General features: G+C 40.8%; 1 long non-coding RNA gene across 5 annotated transcripts in view; it reads left to right on the plus strand.

Annotated features, from left to right (window-relative positions):
* Nucleotides 1-1,598: 1,598 nt before the first annotated feature.
* Nucleotides 1,599-20,251, plus strand: part of LOC127000042 (uncharacterized) — a 257,073-nt gene continuing 238,420 nt past the window's right edge. For 4 of the 5 annotated variants that reach the window (XR_007753757.1, XR_007753760.1, XR_007753755.1 and 1 more), the window contains exon 1: nucleotides 1,599-1,920. This is a non-coding gene — a long non-coding RNA (uncharacterized LOC127000042). Of the gene's footprint in view, nucleotides 1,921-7,393; nucleotides 7,462-20,251 lie in introns of all 5 variants that reach the window. The other variant, XR_007753756.1, reaches the window with a different exon arrangement.

Consider the following 20,251-nt stretch of genomic DNA (forward strand, 5'->3'; position numbering starts at 1 on the left):
CCAGACAGGCAGACAGACAGAGGGAAATTGAATCATCTCAATGCCATGCCAAGTCTAACTGTGGTCACTGTCTGCAAAATTCGAAACGTCTAAGTCATGTCGCATTAAACGGACACACCCACGCCAGCGGGGCGGCGGGGACGAGAAAAAGCGACGACGAATGTCCAATTTACGGTGATAATTTCATCGTAGGTGTGGGTCGGGCGACGGTTCCCGAGCGACGAACACCATCATTAACCAGCCACCGATTACATCTCCGTCCGTGGTCATTGTGCCACGCTGGCTTGTGTTTCAGACAAGCACTCACCCCATCTGTCGCCAGGACGAGGCAAAGGCGGGCGGAATGCCTCTGGGCGGGCAGCGTGGGCCTTGGGGTGTATGGGCAGACGGGTGGTTGTGGCATGGCGCAGCGCAGGGGTTAGGTGTCCGGGAGCCCCCAGGACAGGGTTGCTGCAGCCAGCATGCAACAAAAGCTCGGGGGACCCAGCCTGTGACGGGCCAACCTGCATAATGAGTCGCTGTGGACCTCCCTCTCCCTCCCATACCTCGCATACGTGCAAATGCAGCCGCCTTGCTAGTCTTCAAGGGCACTCCAGCCTCCCTCGGGGCGGGCTGGGGAGGGGGAGCGGGCGTAGCGAGGGCGGGTGTGGAGCATGACGAGTGGGCGTGAGGGGAGGGGGTGCTGGAGGGTGCAATAAGCGGGCGAGGAGAACGGGTTGTCCTGGTGGCTGGTATGAAGCGAGGTCGGGACCCTACCAGCGGGGTTAGTATTGAGGTGACTGGGCACGGCAGGGTGGGCATGCATAGCGCCAGTTGCACCTCAGACCGGGCAGTCGCACACGGGCCCCGCGCTGCAGCCTCTCGCACGCCGCTCCATGCCCGGCGGTGTGCCCGATTAGTGATCCTCGCTGTACGAGAGCGAAGGAGAGAGCGAGCGAGAGCGAGAAAGTAAAGAGAAAGAGAGAGGCCGAAAGGGAGAGAAGATCACGAAAGGCAAGGAATGTGATGACCGTGTGTCGGGCGTTGGGTCAGGTAGTACATGGCCAGACAACCTTGTTATTATATGTGAACGTGCCGCGGGCAGCGTCCCTCCGTACAGGTGTTTGGTCCCTCCTTCGGGCTACATGAACCGTAGCAGTGGCCTAGTCCCTCCCTTGGTACCCTCTCGGCCTCGGAGTAAAATTATGTTGGCAAGGAAGCCATCGCGGTGACAGAATTTGCGATCACATGCGCCGTCAGCAGGCAACCCGAGTCGAGCCTTGATGCTAACGAGGCCCCGCCCAGTGAGTCCGTGCGAGAAGACGAAAAATACCCCGAATACCGTGTAATGTAATATTTGGCTTTGGAACGCAGGAAATGTGTCTGTCTGTAAGCTGATCTGCGAGCCAGGCCAACATGAAGGAGCGCCCTGATGGATCCACTATTTTTCTGTCCCTGTGTCCACCGCCAGCAGCTGGCTGGGAGTCGCCGGGCCGTTGGTCACATGTCTAGACTGTGCTGTGGCTTGCTGGTCCTGAGATGCTGTGCTCGGCCCATTGACCTCCAGGCGGCGTAGGAGTAAACTCCGCCGTCTCTGTTTTCTTAGGCCTCAGCCAATCACCACCATCACTACCATCACATACGCTTGCCACCACAGCCGCCGCTGCATGGCGTCAAAGCTTGAGTGGCATCTTAACAATGGAAGGAATACAATCCCAAGGAGCCCTTCGCATAGCAAGATGCATCTTCCAAGGAGACTGGACCTCCCCAAGGCGTGTCAGCAGACCTACGAGATTCATGAGCCGCTCCGCTTAATAGCGACGCCCCACAAGGGTGCCTCGGCCCCTCGCAGATATTGAGGTGACCTGAGGTAATTTACGGCCCAGCTGTTGACATCAGCCGCGCGTGGCCCGAGGTGTGGCCCGCAGACCGCCGTTCTAGGTAGGTCACTCTCCCACTCTCCCTGTCGATACTAACCTAAAGCTTGTCTCGCCACGACTCACCCTCCACGCCGCCTCCCGCCTCTCCCTCCCTCCACTCGCCGGCCGAGGATTGAGCCGCTCGGAGGTGCTGCCAAACCATATAACAACGCCACGAGCGTCACAAGGTCTATATTCACACCTTCCTCAAGCTTTCTCGTGAATAAATCTTTCCAGAACTTGTCCTCGCCATTTTTCACCAGGCGGCGCTGCAGCTGTGGGCCTCACACGGACATGCTGCGAGACACACGCCCGACAAGGGGGAAGGTTGCATGTAGGTGCAGGAGGAGGCAGCGGGCCGGCAGATTTTCGTAAATTGCCTTAACGTAATAACGAAGGTTGTCTCGGTGACCTGTCATTGGAGGGCCCTGGCAAGTGTTCGATCGGCGGGTCGTGGGTGTGGGTGGGCGGAGGAGACCGGTGAGGCCCTCGGTGTGGTGTGGGGGCGCTGTTCCCCTCCCCGCCGCTGCCACCACCACCACGTAAACCTCATGCACACGCGATGAGTCCAGCTGCACCGATGTGGAATGTGCATGCACACACATACACACACAGGATGTTAGTATGTTTGTCGTCTCTCCCGGCCGAGTTCTCATAAACATTATTTTCACGTTTGTTATATTTTCATTCACATTTTATGTTACAAGTTTGCTGTGATTGTTGCCAAGAGTTTTGTTATTGTAATTATATCATAACCAAAATTACTGCAAGCTTTCCGGGGGATGAATTTAACAAAATTATTTATAGCCATCCGTTGAAATCTATTTCCAATATGCAGAAATTGGCATAATAGGATTTTAATGTGATGATTCCTGATAATTTTCTTTCTTTTCGCCTTTATTATATATATACATGAATCTTATTAGGAAGGTGAATAGCTAAATAGAAATTATATTAATTAAAAATTAACCGCTTAATCAGCAGTAACAGTAGTAAAAGCAGTAATATAAATAGTAGTAGTAATAGTAGAAGTAGTGATAATGGTAGTAGTAAAAGTAGTAGCAGTAACAGTAGTAGTACGAGTAGTAGTAGTAGTAGTAGCAGTAGTAGTAGTAGCGATAGTATTATTAGTAGTATACGGATTGATACCACCGTGAGCGGGACGTGTATACAGCACCAGCGGGAGTAACAGTAACAGAGGCAGTAAATGCTTTCATAATAAAATAGATGTCAAAAGTCTCACATCCAACAGTAAAAATAAAATATTTTGTTTAACACACACACACACACACACACACACACACACACACACACACACACACACACATGTCTTTGTAGTATCATATTTGTGCTATTTTGAGTTGTTTTGTTTTTTGCTATGGGGTGTTCAGCTTAGGAGTGTTGCGGTGTGTGTGTGTGTGTGTGTGTGTGTGTGTGTGTGTGTTCCTACATGTATGAATATATGATTGTGTGTGCGTATGTAGGTATGCATGTCCTGTCTTTCCTGCTGTCGTTTTGTTTACACTTCATTCTGTCTCTTTGTGTCTGCCCTCACCTGCCCGTCCGCCCACCTCACTGTCTACCTCATACCTGTCGTCCATCTCCTCTCAGGTGTCTCTTTGCCCTCTGTCGGCGGAGAATAAATCGTATTGGCGTTTTCTCTTTTTTATCTAACGTCCAAATTCTATAGTGATGATAGTAAAAAAAAAAAAGAGAAGTTTCCATCTAGATTTAGTGCCACGAATTATGGGAAAGTGTCGCGGGTGTAAATTTTATGTGTAAGTTATTCGATACATAAATTTTTCCCGTCCCCGCCTTTGCTCAGACTTTTTTTGTGTGATTTTTCGTCCGCACTTTTTAATTTTTTTATTTTTATAATGAAGTCAAATGGTTCTATGATCACACTCCTTGAAGAAAAGTTTGTAGGTTTACTTACTCTTAGCTCTGATGTTATTGTTATTGTTGTTTTTCCTGTTGAAGAGGAATATAAGTGCTTTCAAAATATCCACCTTTCGATCCTTCATATTTTCTCTTGCATTATATTGAGAAATAGTATAAAGAAGTAAGAATATAAGAACATAAAGAAAAGAATGGACGCACGAACGAAACGTCTCTATCAATACACCTACAACATGAACTTTTTACCTTGCATCGAAAAGAAATTAAAAAATACAGAGGACATTGAGCACGGAACATAGGAAAAACATTACCCTTAGAAAATAAAATAAGGAAACACTATTATCAAGATCAAAACTAAAGATTATGGAAAACTAAAAAAAATATACCCTGGTGATATATTAGGCACGAGTCAGGGCCACGAAAACCTGTGCTTCTCTTCCACAATATTGACTCTGGAACCTAAAAATCCCGAGCGATATGCTATCATGTTTTCAGAGGACGACTGCCTAGGAATGCAAATGCCCTTCTTAGCCACTCTCTTGTCCCCTCCCTCTACTTCCTCCTCCTCCTACTCATATTCCTCCTCCCACAATTCCTCCTCCTCCTCTTCCTCCTCACTTTTTTTTCAATTTCCTCTCCTCTGTTCTGTCCTTCACCTTCTCTTTCTCCTCTATTCGTCCTCTTCCTCCGTTTCGTTTTCGTTCTCCTCCTCCCTCTCGCCCTCATTTTCTATTGACTCTTCTTTCTCTCTTCGTTTTCCTCCTCTTCCTCGACAGCTAATCCATATTTTGATTTCTTTCATCGTTCCTACTTTCGTCCTCATCATCCTCATCCTCATCATCATCCTCTACTGCACGTTTTCATCCTTCTTGTAGTTATCGTCTTTATCGTAGTCTTCTTCCTCTTCACCTCCTCCTCCTCCTCCTCCTCCTGCTCCTCCTCCTCCTCCTCATCCTCCTCTAAGCTCCTCCCTCACGAAGCAGCCATTATTGCCGCATTCGAGGTATATTTCTGGCATCGCTCCGGTGACCTTGGACGTTCAGGAGGTCTCACGAAGGGGTCAATCTCCCTACGTGACGGACGGGAAGGTCGACCAAGAGGAAGGACGTTGTTTAGCACCTTCTTCATCCCCTCCCTTCTCCCTCGGTTCCTCCTCCTCCTCCTCCTCTTGACGCGGGTTGAGCTTCGTCTCTTCCTAGACTCCCAGTAATAAAGAATTTTGGTCTAATGGGCTACTTTTTTGTTATGGCTACTGTTTTATTGTTTTGGTGGTGGTGGTGGTGATGGTGGTGGAAATGGCAGCGGTGGTGGTGGTGGTAATGATCATGGTCGTGATGTTGTTAGGATGGTGGTGGTGGTGGTGGAGGTGGTGTTGATGTTGTTGTTGCTGGTTGTAGTGGTGGTGGTAGTACTAGTAGGAGAAATAATAGTGAGAGTAAAAAAAATGATAGTAATAGTAGTGGTAGATGATATTTTTTCAGTATATATCGTTATTTTTTTGTGTGTGTTATTTTAGATTTTTTTAATTTTTTTAGTTTATTTGAGGTCGTTGTGCTGTTTATGTCATCCATGGTCTTGTTTATTATTATTTGTTTCTTTTTTTTCCTACTCTTTGAAATCAGTCTTTGTTTACTCTGTCTGTGGTTGCTTCTATATATTTTTTTTCATCACGTAGGGATATAGTATTTACGTTTAATATTTTCTTGTCTAGCTTCCATTTTCTTTGCCTTCTTTTTTAATTCAGAGCCGATTTCTTCACCTGGTATCAATGTTTCGTAGATCTATCTACTATTTTGATTATGTAGTACTGACTGATCTTCTTTTTGCTGTTACTCTATTCTTAGTTTCGTTGTTTTTTTAATTATTTTTAGTACATTCCGATTTTATTATAATTTAACGTTAGTTTCTTCTTGCTAATTGCTATAAAATCGATGTTAAATTGATTACCTTGTTCCTTTTGCATGCCAGAGAGAGAGAGAGAGAGAGAGAGAGAGAGAGAGAGAGAGAGAGAGAGAGAGAGAGAGAGAGAGAGAAACATTAATTTAATACATTCAGTGGTCACTTTCAATAACACGCATTTACTATATTGCTTTCCTCGCCTATAGCCCTCTGCACCACCACCAACACAACCAACACCACCAACACTACCACCAACACCACCAACACCACCGATACCAACACCACCACCACCACCGATACCAACACCACCACCACCACCCATCACCCCAGCCTCCACCACAACCATCCCTACTACGAACACCATCACGACCATCACCATCGAACCGTCACCATAACCAGTAGCTTGACCTTCAACATTATAGGAGTCTTTTCATAATGGTCCCGTTTTTTTTATTTTTTTTTATTTTGGCGTTGTTGGTCTGTTTTGTTTTGTGAAGGAGCGGTGATTAATGGCGCTGGTGGGGGTGACTTTGTGGAAAAATCATCTCTCGTAGTGTGGTGCCGATTTTGTGCTGTTTATTTTGTTTATGTGGTTGTTTTTATTGTTTTTATTATTGTTATTATTATTAGTAGTAATCGTAGTAGTAGTGGTAGTAGTAGTAATAGTAGTAGTAGTAGTAGTGGTTGTAACATCATTATTATTATTATTATTATTATTATTATTATTATTATTATTATTATTATTATTATTATTATTATTATTATTATTATTATTATTATTATTATTATTATTATTATTATTATTATTATTATTATTATTATTATTACTAGTAGTAGTAGTAGTAGTAGTAGTAGTAGTAGTGGTTGTAACATCATTATTATTATTATTATTATTATTATTATTATTATTATTATTATTATTATTAGTAGTAGTAGTAGTAGTAGTAGTAGTAGTAGTAGTAGTGGTTGTAACATCATTATTATTATTATTATTATTATTATTATTATTATTATTATTATTATTATTATTATTATTATTATTATTATTATTATTATTATTATTATTATTATTATTATTATTATTATTATTACCAGTAGTAGTAGTAGTAGTAGTAGTAGTAGTAGTAGTAGTGGAAGTAACATCATCATTATTATTATTGCTTCTGTTATTTTTTTTTCTTATTGCTCCTGTTTTTAGTTGTCATTTGTGTTTATTTGTGGTTATTTGTTTCCTCATGATCATCGGTATAATTGTGTGTTCATTTACTTCGCCGGCACGTCATTAAGAATAATTGTTACACTCTCAAATATATATTTTTTTTACTTGGCTTACTAGTTTATCGTTCTCTTTGATGAGTTATCTCTCAAAGAAATTATTGTAATCTTTCCTCCTCCGATATTTTTCTTTTGCTTTGTTATACAGAATGCACTGTAGAATACAATTTCCTTATCTTAATATCTCTAGCAATATTACAGTAACAGATTTTGTGGAATATTGAAATAATGTGTTTTATCTGTAACGACACTTAACAATTCTTATTTTTACAGTGAAATGAGGACTCCGATACACATCAGCTTTCTTCATTTGTCATATTTTTTCTTTTCATTTGAGTAGTCAGATGTTTAGGACAGGCGGATGCTTTCTTTCAGTTAGTTTTAATTTTACTTATAAACCTCCTGTATGTCTTATCTTATAGAGTGAATGGAGATAATGTTCTGCTGCTGAGCCTGCGAGCCAAGACACTTCTCTGACTCTTTCCTATCAGTGAGTAGTTCGTTTCTCATGTCTGTCCTCTCTTGACTGTAGGAATGTAGGTGTGTCTTTAGGAACCTCTGTAGGCCAAGGTCTTTGAATATCTAGGTGTTGTTTTTTTATATGAAGTATTAAAGTAACTTATAACGCGTGTAAATAGGAAAAATACCAGCCTAAAGTTTCTTAAAAAATCTTTAAATATGTATACGCGATTGTGAATTTGATGACACAGCATAACCCAGGTTACTATCGCCCTTTAAAATACTGTATTGAAAATTAGTATTTGTAATAATAACTTTAAAATGTAAAGGTAGTAGTAGTAGTAGTAGTAGTAGTAGTAGTAGTAGTAATATAGTAGTAGTAGTAGTAGTATATAGTAGTAGTAGTAGCAGTAGCAGCAGCAACACGGTGTATTTGTTATTAATTCATGACTTGTAGCTGCACATCCCCGCTGTTTCTCTCTCTCTCTTCAACATAAGGTGGAGTGGGTCACTGTGACGGAGAAATCCAGAAGATAATTGAGTGTCTTATTTTAAAATAAACACGAAAAAATTAACGAGAAATATCATACGATTTTTTTTTTTTCCGAAGTATATTGTACAACTTTTAGTGCACTCAAGCTTAGTAAAAAGGGCAGTAAGAATATCGTCCACAAGTTCAGATTCGAATGAAAGACGCGTTTTCTTGAGTGAGTCATCGTTTTCCTTGTCTGCTGCCTGACTGGAAGCACAGAAGAGCTTATTTTTTTTCCAAAGGCGCCGATATTTTCTCCACTAAATAGAAAGGGAAAGTGGCCTCTTTGAAAGCTGTAACTGAATGAAGTGGAAAAAAATTGAAAAGTTTCATTAATTCTAAAATACAATTAAGCAATGAACTAATTCATTACCAAAGCAGGGAGCATGGCATCCTCTATATTTATGGATATTAATATAAAACTAAAAAAGATGTTGATTTCTACTAAAAACAATAGATAAAATATAATGTATAAGTGTCTGAAATTAAATATTTTTCCTCCATTGCTCACTAGTCCCTAAGAACGTACGAACATACCGAAATGTGGAAATATTCGGTTATGCAAAAAATAGAGGCCATCGTCTTACCTTTTCCCCGATCAAAAAAAAAAGACCCAGCATTTTTTCCTCCGCGGTCCACCTGCCCTCGCCGCGGCCCTCCACGCGTCCCATTGGTCACGGTGCGGCGCGGCGGGGACGAGGCGGCGGGAAAGGTCATTATCGTCACCCTTCTCGAGGTCACCGGCGGCCGTTGCTGGTGGTGTGGTGGTGGGCATTGTGCGGTATGCTGATCTTCCTGGTGGTGGTGGTGGTGGTTGTGTATAGGTGCTAATGAAAGGATGATGTGGTGTTGTTGGTGGTTGTTATGAAGGGTGATGTGATGTTGGTTTTGGCTCGATATGCAGGTCATGGCAATAGTGGTGATAGTGGTGGTGAAGATGAATTGTTTGTTGATGATGATGTGGTGTTTGGCAGCATTTGTTATGACGTCATGGTGGTAGTGATGATTGTTGTTGTTGTTGATGGTGGTGGTGGTGGTAGTGTGGTGCTGAGCGTGGCCTGGTAAACTGGTCAAGGTGGTGGTGAGGGATAACGGTAGTGGTGACGGTGTGGATAAGGATGGTGATGAACGGGCCTTAGTAGGTAATTTTTGGTGATGTTAGTGGTGACGGCTGAGGTAATGATGAAGAAAATAGTGTCGTTAAGAGGCATTGATAGTGGTTGTGGTGATCTGGTTTGTGATGAAGGTGAATGAGAGGAATAAGTGGGTATTTCTCGTGGATACAATAGTGATGGTGGTTGTGGTGATGGTGATGACGGAGGCACTGAAGAGGAATAGGGGTGTAGGACTCTGGGTATCCGTGAATGAATATGGAGAGGTATAGTGTGAGGGAAAGTGTGTGTGTGTGTGTGTGTGTGTGTGTGTGTGTGTGTGTGTGTACGAATGAAAAGTAAGAGTGGGAGGAGTTAGGTCACAACAGGAACTCTTATTCGAGGCTCCAGTAAGCAGACTGACCAACACACTCGACCACTGGCAAGGCCTTAAAAGTATTCTGGTTCGGCCTGTCTTCATACTGGTCTGTCTGTATATATGTCTTTCCGTCTGAGCGTATGTCTTTTCGTGTCTGTTTCTTTCTGTCTGTATGTATGTTTGCCCGTTTTTAACTTTTTTTTTATACATGTCTGTCTGTATCTGTCTCTCTGATTGCCTGTGGATTACCTGTGTATCTTTTCATCTGTGAGTCTGGTTGTTTGCCACTCAGCTTGTCACTCTTGTCTGTTTGCATTTATTTTCCAGTTGCTTTTTGCTTCTTTGTCTTATTAGTACACCAGAAATATTTTTTTTAACATTTGGATAGTTTACATATATTTTTTTATACATACTTTTTTCCCCATTGTCGTCGTCTTCTTGTATGGCACCTTTCCCTCATTGTCGTGATTGAGCAAATAGTGTGTCGTGCTGGGAGTGTTTGACAGCAATTTATTCCTCCGCTTCCACACGTTGTAAGTTCTTGAGTGTTCGGCGGTAATGGATGATCGGTGCTCCGGCTGATGAGGAGGCCCACTGGTACACACGGGGACAAACAGGAAGGGAGACTACTTACCTGTTACCTATTACACACACACACACACACACACACACACACACACACGAAATGGTTGTGTGGTTGGTTTCATTTTGGTAAATCACGGAAGATGGGAAAAAAGTATCAAGGACATTCTCACACACACACACACACACACACACACGCACACGCACACGTCACGTCACTGCTACAAAATGGCGTCTGTGTTTTGCTGGCAAGACCGTTTGTGTATGTTTTATGGCGTGCTAATATACGTGATAATTTATTCATTACTAAGTATCACATGTGAGAAGGTAAGAATATAAACCTTTACGTAGCCTTAACGTTATTACACAAGCCACCAAAGCGCTGCAGTTAGGTACCTACTTATTTATTCATTAGATTATTTCAGAATTTCACGTAAGCACAGTCAATGAGTTGTACAATATTATTACCATTATAGAAGAACAGTAATAAAAAATGAGTTATGCTTTGAAATTTACTGTAAACCGAATGGAAGGTGAAGAAAAATTTAAAGAAAAACAGAGCAAAATTAATGATAAAATGAGAGAATGATAAAAAATGAAAGGGTTTCGCTTTAAAATTTACTGTAAATTGAATGGAAGATTAAGAAAAAAAAAGAAGTAATTAAAAAGGAAGAAAACACTAAACTGAAAGGAAATCGTCACTTGCTTGTCCACATTTTTATTTCAAACCAGGGGAATTTATTAATGAAAAAAAAAAAGATAGACACTTTGAAGAATATTAGGCCTATCATTCAACACCTTATATTTCCTCCTCCTGCTCTTCTTCCTCCTCCTCCTCCTCCTCCTCCTCCTCCTCTTCCTCCTCCTTCTTTGCATGTGTCAATAACAAATCTAGGCCTCCAATCGGCCCATCCCACCTCCTTTTCTTCCTTCCTTCCTTCCTTTCCTTCTCCCCCCCTTCCTTCCTTCCTTCCCTTCCTTCCTCTTCCCATCGGCCCGTCGGTCTTACGGCAATGGATTACAGATTTTTTTGTCCCCTCTATGTTTTTTTTTTTTTTTTTTTGACGGGTGACATGTCTGAAGGGTCCATAGTGTGTGTGTGTGTGTGTGTGTGTGTGTTTGAGAGAGAGAGAGAGAGAGAGAGAGAGAGAGAGAGAGAGAGAGAGAGAGAGAGAGAGAGAGAGAGAGAGAGAGAGAGAGAGAGAGAGAGAGAGAGAGAGAGAGAGAGAGAGAGAGAGAGACCGTGTATAGGATGTCCAATAAGAAAAGGCCTCTTGTTTTGACCTAACTGTATGGGGTGACGTGTGTGTGTGTGTGTGTGTGTGTGTGTGTGTGTGTGTGTGTATGATGTTTAACGGAGTAATTTACGATATTATCATCAATATAATATTTTCTTTACATCTTGATCATCCTTTTTATTTCTGAATGTTTATCGAATTCCTTATAGAATAGCAAACTAAAAAGCATGTGAGTAAAACATTAAATAACAGACAACAAACTAACAGGAGTATTGACAAAGGTAGAAAGAGGCAGCATAACAATAGGAGCGACAAAAAGAACAACAACCACAATGTCAACGACAAGAACACCACTAGCAACAAACAAATCCACACAACAACAGCACCGGAAAGGAATAAATGAAAATCCAAACAGAAATTACCACAATAGAAAAATAGAACATGTTTGACGTAATAAAACATACCATTTGCTTATTTATATACTTTTTTTACCCTCCCTGCGCTGCGTCCCCGCCTCGTCCCGCCTTCCTCCTCTCCCTCCCATGCAAAAAAAAAAAAAATAAATAAATAAATAAATAAAAGAATTAGTGTGATAAATACTCGTCAGTTTTAATGTATAGAAAGATTTCTCTCTTGGCAAACATTTCCTTATCGGCCGTTGGTGCAAATATAAACATTTTCATCTTTGTGTGTGCGTGTTTTTTTTTTTTGTTTTTTTTGTCGGTCGAGCCCACTGTTCCGTACGTCATGTTACTTGTTTTGTGTTGCTGTGTTTTCCAACTTGTTATATTGCCGAGTCGTAGTTGCCAATAATGTGTTTGTGTGAGTGTTCCATCCCTGTATAATTGTGTTCCCTAGCATCGATCAGGGACGACGGCGAAGACTGGCGAGACATTGCGTTACGTGCTGAGTTACGTTGAGTCACAGTGCTTCTTCAGGGGGTTACATGCGGGCAGCAGTATCAGGTGACAAAAATACTAGTAACTTTTTTGTTCAGTATTGTACTTTCCGACTGTGTGATAATGTGTGGTATAATGACGAAGCTGGTGAGGTGCTCTGTCGTAGAATAGTGCCAAATAGCATACATTCTCTTAATTGCTTCAGTATTGTACTTCACACTTGTATAATGATGATGATGATGTTGTGTAAGGTATTGGCAAGGGAGGGATACGTGGAGTGCCATATCAAGGTGTTCAATCCTGCGTATAAGGTGTTGCATCCCGTACCACATTTCGCAGTACTTCCGGTGACGTTGCGTGTTGCTGCCCCGTCCGTTAGCGTGACTTTAGTACCTTTGATTTGACGTATTGTGTTGTATGACAGCGTGTATGTTTGTAGTGCTGAGTGGTGTTGCATTGTGGCCCGCGCCGTCATCACCGTGTACCGTGGTGTGTCCTCCTATTATGGTGTTGTGCCTCGCTTGGTGTTGCATTGGGTCGTGCTTTGATGTCGCTGCTGCCATTGTGTTGCTTGGCTTTGCGCTGTTTTATATTTCACTGCCTTGCTTTGTGTTGCATTGTGTTCGGCCGTCTTGCCTCACCGTGACTCATAAGAGGCTCTGAAAGAAGTTAATATTGATCAGTGGCGCATTTTGCTCCCCCACAATGGACGTGCATCAATACAACATCAGCGCAATGGAAAACCGACACTGCCGTTTACCTTTTTACAATACCGGAAACTCCTCGCTCAGCTCTCGCCGCATTGTGCCGGGCGGGGCTGAATAAATATTAGGGAGGCTGTGCCCGGCGTCCTAGTGTTAGAAATGCATAAGGAAGGAGAGTTATGAGGGATGAAAGTGAGATATCGCGTGAGGCAAGAAAAGAGTGGGCGGGACGGTGAATAGAGTAGCTTGAATATAGAGCGACTGCGGTGAATAACGTGTTCTGAGGCGTGATAAAATCGTGATAATAAAGAAAATGTTACGTGAAGAGCATAAGTTTGCTGCATATCATAAATGTGTAATGGAGTAATCACGCCGAACGGTTTATGTTGACGTTGAAAATTTTTGCCTAAATTTTCCTAAGCGATAAAAGTAATAGCATGAGTAGTAGTAGTGGTGTATAGAAGTAGTTGTATTAATAGTAGTAATAGTAGTAATAGTAGTAGTAGTAGTAGTAGTAGTAGTAGTAGTAGTAGTAGTAATGATAATAATGAAAAAATAACAGTAAAAGACTGCAGAAAATTCTATACTTTATTGTTTACTCGATTCCGTCATTTATAACATCCGAAAAGAGACATGGAAGCAGACAGCAGTAGGTGATGAAGGAGGAGGAGGAGGAGGAGGAGGAGGCAGAGGAGGTGGAGGGCACTGAGGAGGAGGAGGAGGAGGAGCAGGTGGCATGACCTTGCAGGGTACAGAGGTGGAGGCTGAGGTGGAGCAGGTGACAGGTGCAGCGGAACTCGGGAAAAAAATACAGAGACAAGTTTTGAGATGAACCAGAAGGCAAATATATTCATGCTGCTGAACAGGAGAAGGAAACCAGGTAAACGCAAGACACACTGGTGGTCAAGGAGAGTCAAACAGAAATCTTGTAAAGGATTTTCGCTTTTCCGAGGAAGGAAGTATAGATTAGAAAAATGTATATTAGGAAAGAGTTGTATAATGACATGGACCATGCGAAAGAAAAATATGATTCATTTTTCCCGTTCGAGAAATTCAGTACGTGTTGTGAATCAGGAACCTGCATACTTAAAAGCATGAACTATTCAAATCATACGAGAGAACAGGAATGAAGACAAAGCAGATCAAAAGAAAAAGTAAGAGTACCAGAGCTGATTAGGAGGTAGAAAGCCGACAAAAACACTTTATAGGAATATTTGGAAGCTGCTGACATGAAAGCGAATATGTAGTTACAGGTTTAACAAGCAAAGCACGGGAAGATAGGAGGATAAACTATAAAAAGAAACGAACAGCAAAAACAAGAAAGAGCATGATGACAAATAAGAAGAGGAAGTCATGGAATAAAGAAGTTGGTGTATATGCATAAAAAGAGTCAAAAAGAACATGAAAATTAGTAAGTTGAGTAACGAAGAAAGAGAAGTCGCAGCATTATCTTTAGCAAAATATTCAAAGTAAATGCGGGGTGTAGAAACATGAGTGATAACATAATAGGTCACTCGTAACAACTGTATTTAGAGGTTGCCGGATGATGAACAAACTGAAGCATTAAAAACTTGGCTGTAAAAAGACGTGCAAGAAGCGCCGGAAGACAGGATGCAGGAAAGAATCAGGAGCATGAAGGGTTATCTAGACTTTGGAAATTATTTCAACTTATGACTGTGTTTGACGTCGGTATTGTAAGACATAAAGAATAATACCGGTAGTAACTTTTAATCAACTGAACGAATACACCGAATTGAAAGTTACTCTTTTTGAAGTCATATGATTCATATTTAGTTAGAGAAGTGAACATAAGAAATAAGGAAATTTTTCGTCATAAAGATGATAATGATAACAGAACAATTACCACTAAACATAAAACTGACGTATCTAATAGTAACAATTAGCTGCCTCATTGAAGAAGAGTCATGGTCAGTCAGTGGAAGGATTGACAACCTGGAAAGACTTTTTTTAAGAACTGACTACTCTGCGCTGGCATGTGTAGGCTGAATGGCCTTTTATGATCTTTCTATAATCTTGCAGTGATATAGCAATCTTGATAATAAAAATTCAGTACAATAAGACAAAATTTTAAGAAATAAATATTGCAATTAAAATGAATACTGAAATAATAATAATAATAATAATAATAATAATAATAATAATAATAATAATAATAATAATAATAATAATATGAAGAAGAAAAAGAAAATGAAGAAAAAGAAGAATGCGATTAAACATAATGATAATAACAACAACAACATCAATGACACCATAACTACACCAAAATCTAAAGAAACAACAGCAACAACATCAATAAAAACAAAACTTTACTCCAGGCTCAGGCACACACACGGTTCACATTTCGTAATAACAAAGCAAAAATATGATAAAAAAAGACTAGGCCTTAGTAATCTTTGCATACCTGCGTCACACTACTGACTAATAATAATAACAACAACAACAACAACAACAACAACAACAACAACAACAACAGCAGCAGCAGCATTTGTAATAGTATTGGTAGTAGTAGTAGTAGTAGTCCTCCAGTATTCTCCTTCATTCATTCCTTTAGTCCGTTTATCGGTGAGGCGACGGAAGAAAAAAAATAGATAAGAAAAACAAAACAAAAAAAGAAAGAAAGGACGAAGGGAAGAAAGAAAGGAAGAAAGAAGCGAACGACGGGAGGAAGACAAAGGCGAGAAGGTCGAGAAGCGCAAACAAATGAGAGAGAGAGAGAGAGAGAGAGAGAGAGAGAGAGAGAGAGAGAGAGAGAGAGAGAGAGAGAGAGAGAGAAGGGAGGAGGAGGAGGAGGAGGAGGCGGAGGCTGGACACCGAGAGAGGAAAGATATGGGTAAGATAGAATGGGAGATAAAGGGTGGAGGGATGTCATGGGAGTTATAGGGAAAGGAGGGGAGGAGAGGTAGGGAAAGAAGGACGAGAGGGAGGGAGGGAAGGAAGGGAGAGAAGGAGGGAGGGAGGGAGGGAGAAAGGTAGATTTTTAGCACGAGATGAAGGTGACAGGGAGAGAGAGAGAGAGAGAGAGAGAGAGAGAGAGAGAGTAAAAAGGGTAAAGGAAGGGAAGGGGAGAATGAGAAAGAGGAAGGGAGAGACTTGGCTTAAGAAGGGGAACTGAGAGAGAGAGAGAGAGAGAGAGAGAGAGAGAGATAGAGAAGGGGAGGAGCCATACATCTTCCTGTACACCATAGACAGCCAATGTCCTTTGCCTTCTTCATAACACCATTTGCATGTCAATGGGGGGAGGGGGGGAGGGCAACCTGGACATGCTCTCTCTCTCTCTCTCTCTCTCTCTCTCTCTCTCTCTCTCTCTCTCTCGCTCTCTCTCTCTCTCTCTCCTCCTCCTCCTCCTCCTCCGTCTCTTTGTTCTTCTATCTGTTCCCTTATATTTCGCTGATCTGTTTTAATTTTTTTTTCTCTCTGTCTTTATCTCTCCCCTCTTCTCTTCCCATGCGATTTCTCTCTCTCTCTCTCTCTCTCTCTCTCTCTCTCTCTCTCTCTCTCTCTCTCTCTCTCTCTCTCTCTCTCTCTCTCTCTCTCTCTCTCTCTCTCTCTCTCTCTCTCTCTCTCTCCTCTATTTATTGCATTTGTGTGTACGCATATTAATTTCATTTTTCCAATCACCGTATCTTTTCATCCGTTCTCTCGTGGTTTATGTTTCCTGATGGATGTTTATCGCACTTTTATTTTCTCTCTCTGTATCACTATTTAATTCCTCTCCCCCTACGTATTTATTTTGTCTTAATATTTATCGTGTTTAGTCGATCAGTCTCGCTTCATTGTACATGACTCGTGTTCCCCAGCCCGCCCGCCGCTGCTCAGCTGGCCCTCGTCATTGCCGGCTCAGCTTGGGGTAGAGTTGTGTGTATGCATGTATTTATGTAAGTATGTATGTGTGTTTTATATATGTACGTTTTTTTTTTTCCATTTTGTCCTTAGTGTACGTTATTGCATGGTGTTTTGTCTCGAATTTATTGATTTGTTAAGTGTATAAATTTTGGAAAAAAAGATGTTATTTGTACTGTTAATAATTTTTTCTTCATTTTTTTGTGTTTATTAATTTGTGCATTCGTTTATGTATAGTTTGTTTTTCATTTTATGTTTAAAGTAGCTTCTCATTATTATTACTATTGTTATTATTATTATTTTCATTATTATTATTAGTCATTATTATAATTATTTGTTTTTAATTATTTTTGTTATTATTGTTATTTTTTATTGTTGTTATTATTATAACTCTATTATTGTTATTATTATTATATTTATGTTCATGCAGCAAAAACCTTGACACGATGAAGTCTCATATTCTGCAACGATCCAGCATGACCAAGACAGACGTTTGAGACCAGTTGAAAAGGACCTATTAGTTGTAACCTGACAAAGATGTCTCGCCCTTGCAATATCATGGGCCAGCCACAGTGGTGCCCCTCAGAGCGTCCCTTCCTTCCAGACGGACCAGAGGTTTCATTCTACGGCCGCCAGTACCCGGTAACGACGGAGTGCCTGGTTACGGTGGCGAGCATGGTCACGCCGGAGCAGAGTGCAAAGAACATGTCGTATAACAGACCAAGCTGTCATTTGCTAGTGAACCTTTGCTCTTACAATGCAGGAAAATTTACAGCAGCCAAATAAGGAACTGGATACTGTAGTGTTCAGTGAGGAAAAAACAAGCAAGTGCCTAAACAATGCATAGAAGCAAACCTGAGTTTAAGAAGCGGAGAAATAGAGCGAAATATTTAATTGAACATAGTCCCAAAGTACCTCATTCAGATTCTTTAGTCTGAATGAGCGGCTGCCATTTGCAACATTCAAAATGTGTTAAAGAGACAAATTGAAAAATTTATCAATTTTGTCACAAAGTCTGTTTATAGCACTGAAGATGTGGCCGTTTTATAATGATGTTCGGTCAGTTATGAACAGTGAAAGCTGAGGTGCTGGAAAACTCATGCTTGAAATCCTGGCATATATTCAATTACATTAGAGGACAGACACAAGTATACATTGCTGAAAATCATTTCATGACAATCATAAATGCATTAATTTATAAAAAGTCGAACCAGAAGGCGGACTGGCGTACAACAGGGACGAAATAAAGTCACTGGAGAGAGCAAAAGTGAAGTATATAACTGTAACATTGATCCCTACAGTGAAGTAAGAGTACGCATCACAAAAGTATTAGCAGTAACGCAACACGAAATAAAAAAAGCACTGAAAAGTATGAAAAGATGGAAACCTCCCAGGGAAGAAGATATTTGTGTATAAATTATCAAGAACGCTGGAGAAATATTAAAGCTTTTCATAATATGCCTCGGTAAAAATTTGCTATCCCGAAAGTCAGGAAAAAAAGGCCATAATTATAATACGTGAAAAATGAGACCTAACAGTCCCCAAAGACTGTCGTCCTGTAAGTTTCCTGTCAGTTAAATGTGAAATTTTCATGAAAATATTCACTTAAAAAATTTCAGATATTAGATTTTAACCTGCCCAGAGAACGAACTGGATATTGCAGTGAACCCTGAACCACGAATCTTATCTAGGCAGTAAACGAGGCAATAGAGATGAAAATGAGTACAAAAAACCTTTTGTTCAGCATTCATTGGGTGCGTGGAGGCCTTTTGCGCATTGAAAACTGTAGCCGTGCTGAATACAGTTGTAGTTGAAAGATGTAGTTGAAATATTATGTAAAATTTTCTTGAAGACATATACAGTAATGGAACAGCGGCCAAAAGGTTTCATACAGATGCCGGATACCGGTTGATGTGGCGGTGTCATATCAATCATGTTGTTTACGACGGACTTAGAAGAAATGCTAAAAAATCTTTACTGCAGGAATAAAGAAACTGAAGTGGGAAACAATTGCATAAGTAAGGCATTATTGCAGGTGACATTATTTTATTTATCAAGGCTAGCGGTGAATGGCAGCGTATGGTAGAAAACTAAGCTTGGGATATCTACAAGATGAATAAGATAACACTTTTTCAACAACCTTGCTCAGACCGAACAATGTCATGCAAGATGAAACTCAAGAAACAATTGATAAATATATATTCTGAGAACAACACACACAATTATATCCATCGAGACAGAAAAAAAAAGACATGGCTGGGCTGGAGCGGTTCCGTAAAACAAAATAATATACTAAGAGGCACTACACTTGTTCTTGAGTCTAAGGTTTTCTATCAGTGCTTTTTCCCGTCATGACTTTGGATCAAAGACATGGACATTGATCAAGCTTCTTAAAAGGAGACAAAGTATTGCATTTCCGTCACCGTCACGCCGACTCTGGCTGTCACCGTGCCGCCCCATACTTGCAGGGAGTTTGAAAGTCCCGCATTAAAGTAAAAGGAAATAATGTCAGCAAAACCATAGCACACTGATTTCATCAACAAAACTACTAATGCAGAAAAACAGACTCAAAAGTACTTTCAGCCAGAAATAAAATGCAACCAATAAAACTAACAAAAAAAAAATATAAGCAAAAGCAGGAAGGCTTGCGAAAGTTCCAACATGATGGGAAGTATGGAACGCGAGAGTTTCAGGTACCAGTGTTAAAACTACTAAACGGGAACTTGGAATAATGGAAAAATCTGATGCATGATATAGGAAAACCAAACGGTAAAGTGACTTACAACAGGGGCGAAAATAACTGACGTCAGTGAGAATTTCTACTCAGACACTGGACTCCAAAGTGAAATCAGCGGCATCTAAGAAATCCCAGCATGAACATAGAAAACACTGAAAAGAATGAAAACAAGAAAATTTTATCGTAAAAATGTGAATAAGGAAGACGGAGAAAATGCTGAAGATATCCTGTCGAAACTTTTAATTAAATATCATAAGAAAAGTCGATCCGAAAGTCTGGAAAATGAATCCATAATCATAATATATAAAACTGAACACGATAATATGCAGAAGTGAAATAATATGTAAGGAATGAATAGCAAACTAAAAACTGATAATGGTTCAAAAGGATAAAGACAAAATAATGGTAATTAAAGTTTCAAATATCAGGACCACTAGACCAAAACACTACAGACGAACAAATCAGTATTGTGATGCGAGAAGGCCCACTTCTGTGATGAAACGAAGCATGGGTAACGTTCACCTCAGAATTGGAGACCAGAAGACCGACACAAAAACGAATGGAAACTTCGAGAGAGGCCTGGGTCCAGTATTACAATAAAACACGCTGGTAAAGATGTATTTTCTTCTTTTTCTTCTTATTCTTCTTTCGTTAGTGCCAATGTTCCCCTTCAAAAGGTTTCTTATTTTTTGACATGTTTATGTTATCTCTTCGTCCTCCTCCTCCTCCTCTCCTCCTCCTCCTCCTCCTCCTTCTCCTCCTTTTGCTTTTTTTTCCATTTCCAGCCACAGACATTTC

This window comes from Eriocheir sinensis, chromosome 17 (genome assembly GCF_024679095.1).
Source record: "Eriocheir sinensis breed Jianghai 21 chromosome 17, ASM2467909v1, whole genome shotgun sequence".
Taxonomy (NCBI): domain Eukaryota; kingdom Metazoa; phylum Arthropoda; class Malacostraca; order Decapoda; family Varunidae; genus Eriocheir; species Eriocheir sinensis.